Genomic DNA, 6385 nt, shown 5'->3' on the forward strand with positions numbered 1-6385 from the left:
TATGGTCTGTCGTTGTTTTGCAGAGTTTTAATATACGGAATACAATCTAAACTTATTTACACTACAGCGTTTGCGCAGCCCAAAGGTGCACAATTTCGAATGAAATTTAGTATCTGGTCATTTGCCATCCAGTCATAAGGTGGTTCTAAAAGTTTTAGTTTTACAGTGTTGTGTTTTTTACTTTCCTTTAGGGCAGGGGTCGGCAACCTACGGCCCGCGGGCCGGATCCGGCCCGCCAGTGAAAATCATCCGGCCCGCGACCTCTTTTTTTAAACTAGACACAAGGCCATGTACCATATTTTTAACTTTTTCAACCATAGGAAAATGCAAAAAATTTTCGCGCTTCGCGCAATTCGTCTTGTTTCACTTTTAACTACACATTTTCCTTTTGAAGGAGTCTTCTAAGACCAAATGGCAGTGCGCATGAAAACTATCTAAGTGGAAACTAATCGTAGCATGGAACTCTCTAAAATGAAAGTTTCTCCAACTTAATCTTTTCTCCGATGAATTCCGTCTTTCATGATAAAATTACACCAAAAGGTATCAAAAATGTGTCTAATTTAACCTTTGTGTGTGCGCAATGCGTCACGCCTTCCAAATTGAAAGGCAATTTAAACCAATCAAACTTTTTTCGCGCGTTAAGTTTTTAGTATAAAATATATATTTTTATTCAAATTGCATAAAACATTTAGGTCCGACCCCGATTTAGAATGATTAAAAACCACACGTTTTTATAACAAAATTTTTGTGAAAATTTATTACGGCCCGCCAAGAACTTGCTGAGGTTGGTGTGGCCCGCGACTGGCAAAAGGTTGCCGACCCCTGCTTTAGGGTTGTCTGATACACACCTCGGGAGGCTGTGTTAGGGTGATGACTATGTTTATTGGGACTTGTTAGGTCCCTATGACTCCTTATATCCGATTGTTATCAGAAGGTTACTACATCGACCCAACACTACTTTATTTATTAGCATAAAAGAGCGGCACCTCGTAATAGGCCAGACTCGACTGACGACAAGTTTTTAACGCGAAAGCCCACCTGAGGGAGAGTTATAGAAACAGGAGAGAGAAAAGGCACCGACTAATTCTGCATAACGAGGAATAGAAAAAGACACGCAAATCCGTTTACATCACAGCGATAATATTCTTAATTGTTAGAATACGTAACAACAGGCGCATGGAAGTCCCCGCAATGCAGCAAACATTAAAAAACGCATATAGGGCCATTTTATTTGCAATGCAATGCAGTGCAAAAGGCAGCCGCGCCGACCTAAAATAAGGTCATTGTTGTTGGCAAACTGTATTGGAAAGAGCAAGTCGGGTCAGCGCAAAAGAAGAATCACGAAAAACATTGGCCAGGATGGTGCACGGTGTCATTTATCGTCCTGGGGTCGGTTCTGGCTCCGGTTGTGGACCTGCTGGTGGTTCGAAACCTGGGGTCGGATCTGAGTTGAGTTCTTGTACGATAGTTGTTACTGTTGACGTTGTTGTGGTTGTTGATGCTTCCGTGGCAGCCGTCGTTGTTTGTAAGTCAACTACAAAGAACATTAGACTGGCATTGTTAAAATCGCTTTCTGTCGGTTGAGTCACAAAACGCCTTAAAATGGTTTAAACTTTTTTTCGTAAAAATAAAACAAACTGAAGCAGCGTGTGTGGGGTAGTTGAAAATTCTGACTCTCGTTTTAAGTTGACTCGAAGGTTGCGTGCGTATACTCGATTTGCCAACCACAATGCTTCTAGTGATTATTAATTGTATTATCTGATAAGCGAACACCCAGTTGAAACTATAGAAGGCGGACAAGTTAGCATATAGCAGATGCTACTTACAATATCAAAGTTGCGAACATCAAGACGTTAAACATAGAAGAAGTTCGTTTTACAAGCGGAAAGCGGTCTTAAATAGCTACAGACAATCAAACTGCTGACCGCCGAGATAATCGCAAAACAGGCCATTTAGTATTTAACACTTGGGTGTGAATTAGCGATTGCTTCGCACAGAACAATTCTCTGACATAAGCTAATACAGCGTAAATTGCACCGTAAACACAATAGCTCTTAGTCGGCAAATAATCATGTACCCTACACGTGCACAGTGTGCACACAAGTTAACCTCGAACTAAATAGAATTTAACTAAAGATAAAAAATTAACACCAAATATTGGGAACTAATAAATTTAACAAAGCTACAGGCAAATTTTGCCAGAAACCCATATTCAAGGACTGTATTTTATAGTGGCTTTTATGTTAATGCGTTAATACTAACATTTGTTACAACATTTATTTTTTTCTAAAATATTTGTTTATGTTGCGCTATTTTTGAAAAGTAAAATGGGTCACTGAAAATCTGATAAGGTTCACTTTGTAACACGTCAGTGGTCCGCCACCCGTTATATATAAATAGCCTATTCGTTTGTAATATGTTTTCATTTAAATTATCTGAAAAAAATGCACTTACCAGCGTGAATAGGAGAGCAATTTGTCAGATAGAAGAGCAACACAAAAATGCAAGCTTGTAAGACGATTTTCATAATGCTTCTTTTTGTTGTGACTTGGTTTTAGCTTTGCTGAGCAGGTTTTTATATGTTGGATAACCGCTATTAAATTACGTCACGAAAACCCGCCGGGCACCTTATGTTTATTTCTCATCACGACGTTGATTTTTTTTTGAGGGATTTCCAGATTTTGTTGTTGTTTTACGGGTTGTTAGCGTTGTACTGTAAACTTTACGATTACTGCAATCGCTTTTTTAATATCTAAAACTGTCAGGCGGAACGGTATATTTTACTTGTTTGTTTTGTCTTGCTAAGCTTTGTAGTTTTTGAAACCTTTGGAAATATTATAACAAACAAGCTGCAAGATGTTTTCATTTTCATTTGATTTCAGAGTTATTTTTTCACATAGAGAATGCTTAAAACAAAATGATTTTAGGTAAGTCAAGTTATTTGTTAATAAACTTATTAAACACATTTTTTTAAACTATTGAACGTTTAGTAGCCTATATATAGCCTACATATAGATATGCAGAGAATCGCCCAACACAAAAACAATTTTTCTATGCGTAAGGGAAATTTTCGGTGTTGCTTAGAGAAACTTTCCCATGACACAGTTTTAGTAGAAACTTTTTCATATGACGTCAGTAAATGTTTGTAAAAATCTGTAACTGCTAAAATCACCCCCGTATATAATTCGTAGCAACTTAGGCCAGGCCCCAGGGGTCGGCAACATTTTTTGCGCTGCGGACCGGTTTAAAACTAAAATGTTTTTGTCGCGGATCGGCCTTAAAAAATAACAAATGTTCACGAAAGAAAATTTATTACAACTTTCAATGCGTTATGCTTGTTTTGCCGTTTATTGAACTTACCCTCGGGCGGCATCCGGCTAGCCAAACAATTTAATTTAACCCAAACCGCGTCTCATTTCAATAAATCTTTTAGGCCTTTACGTTTTTTCTTAAATTACACTTGTAGGCTATACCATTATTACCAATTACTATATTCTTACCAGCTTGTCAAAATAAGAATATTTAAAGCATTCTTTCAAAAGAAGTCACACTTTTGTATAACACATAATAATGTATGTTCCCATTTTTGACCAGGCCCTACAAGACACTTTAAATAGTTGGCCTACGTAATGTAAAAACGAAAAAAAATAACGGCGATATGAAAAAGTACGAACCACAGACTTACACCTGAAAAGTATAGGACAGACATATACGTACAAGGCTTGCCAGAATGGCTTTTTTGACAACAAAAATCATTTTTTTAACGTGGTTGATGTCAGAAAAATGAATAGGCTTTTTGACTTTTTTGTAATTTTTATAGAGTCTAAAACTATAGAGGCTAAAACTAATTAATATACATACTTTTTTCGAAACCTTTTCTGCCTAAATATTAACATAATAAATTATTTCATTATAGGACATAGTTTATAGCATTGTTTGCATGAAATTCTATTGCAGTTTAAGGTGAGCACGCTAAAAATTAAAACACATGATATTTTAGCCCATTTTTCGATATATTGTAAGTATTCGAAGTTGGATTTTGTAATAAAAATATGCATTATACATGTTGTGAACGTGCTAACTCATATGGCCACAACACACTAGTTGTTTTGAACCTCACGAGAGCTTAATACTAATTGTGATTTTTGTCATACAAATCAACCATGGAGTAAGGCTATATTAAAACGAAGGTAAATGTGTTTTGAATATATAAAATACATTTAAATATTTTTGACTTTTTATTAGGTTTTTACGTACAGTTCGTACAAAATTTTAATCTGACAACCCTGCTAGTTGCTACGGACTGGTAACCAACTTCTTTCTCGGACCGGCGGTTGCCGACCACTAAAAAAATTGATTTTCTTTAAATTAAGGTTAAATAGCCTAAATGGCCTGTAGGTATTAAGTTTAATTATTGGTATTTTTAGCAGGCAATACAACAGCAAATTTTGTGTTTAGAGAGGATAGTCTTATATATATATATTTATCAAACTGAAAATAGCAAAGCCCAGGCATTTCGCGATGCTGCGAAAAATCTTTTTTCACGAAATTTGGATTTGTACTAAATTTGATTTCCATTTAAAATATGCCTGCCAACCTTTACTGAACTAATATTACACATGACCAAGCGAACTTGCCTTGGTCAGCTTGTTACTCTAATTGTTAATTTATTTTTCGATTTTTGTTGATACAAAAAAATAACGAAGTTCTGCAAACACAGAGAGAGCGAAATTCTTTTGCTGAACTTTTTGCGTTGCTCGAAATACCTACTACATGTTTGAACGACAGTTTTCAGAAACTTGTACTTCAAAGAAAGGTTTCTATTTGTGTTTTACTCGTCGGGCAAATCGGCGTTAAAATCGGTGTTTTCCAATTCAGCATTCACCAACTCGGGGTCAAAACCAGGCGGCATTTCCTGTTCGTCAATCGGTTCTTCGTTGCCTGGACCGACGGCCACAGCCGATGCGGCGACAGAAGCAGCATTCATTATGCTGGCGTGTATCGAGGCAGTCCTATCAAGTTGTTCCTGGCTTGTTACGGGCGTAGAACTGACAAAGGCAGCCGAGTTATGTGCACTGTTCGATCCAAGGTAGTATCGTTTCTCTTTGACATTGTTGTATATGCTTTGTGAGCACTCAACCAGTCGAGAATAGGCCTGCTCGGTCTCCTTAATGGTTTTAGCCAGTTGTACCTTGAACTGCGACTTGATGCAATACGCTTGCTTCGCTTTGTGCAGCCTTTCGGTCTTCTGTCGAATGCATTGGTGCAGTTTTCGTTTTTCGGTTTCGCTGACGGTGATTTCTTTGTTTAGTTTACCCAGCTCAGACCGCATTTGAACAAGCAGTTTTAGCACTTCGCTGCCGTATTGATCCGAACATTTTATCTGTGAACATTGTCTCAAGTTTGCGTCCATTTTGAGGCACAGCAAACCGGCGATTTATTTTCTACTTTGTATTCTTTTTTTTGCTCAGTAAGTAAGGATTCCACAGCCATCATTGTGACGCAATAGGTACACCAGTCCGCAATGAAACAACAGAAGTTTAAATTCTTTTGGGAAGTATATTATTATTTATCACTATCAGTTCTTTGGGAATTTTTTAAACATCTTAAAAAATAGGGTCTAAGCATAAGTCAAAGATTCGAGCATAATAAATTATGTGGGTCCAACACTGTATACAACTTTCAGCATTTTAGGAATTAATCTTCAGATGGTAACTTGTTCATCATTATTCCTAAATTAACCCAAAGTATACAAGGTTTAGAATCATTTCCATATAAGGTAACTTTCAAGTAACTGAACATTGGAAAGGTTTTCACATATAGTTTGCGAAGATCAACAGTTTGCAAAAGTTTAAAAACGGAATGTTGTGGAAATTACTTGAAAACAGACATCACAAATCACAATTGATTAAATAACTGTATCGTATATTTCCTAAATATATCTTTGGTAAATTAGTAAATTCTGCTTATGTAGGCCTACTATTCAGTAGGACGTCGCTGACATTTGCAGTTTTTGGGACAAAAATTGTTTACTTTTAATTATTTCAAGCCACATTTAACAACACAAAAATAGTGTGATTGGAACGAAAAATGTTTGGGGGACAAGAAAAACATCACCGAATTAAATGCATAAAAAATCAACGAGAAATGTGACGTTATGCTTAATTTGCATCTTCTCAGTCGTTACCCTGTCAAACAGCAAAGTACAAACGCGGTTAAAATCCATAGCAAGTTAATTACAGACGACAATAGTATTTTATTGTTTATTCAACTAAGCCTTAATACATTTAGGGCTAAAATTTAGGGGCTGGCTTCGTTTTGCACCGGACTATCATTTCGGTTAGTAAACTATTAATAACCGTGTTTTAGGAAATATGCTGGGGGT

Source organism: Ascidiella aspersa, chromosome 6 (genome assembly GCF_963924565.1).
Source record: "Ascidiella aspersa chromosome 6, kaAscAspe10.2, whole genome shotgun sequence".
Lineage (NCBI taxonomy): Eukaryota > Metazoa > Chordata > Ascidiacea > Phlebobranchia > Ascidiidae > Ascidiella > Ascidiella aspersa.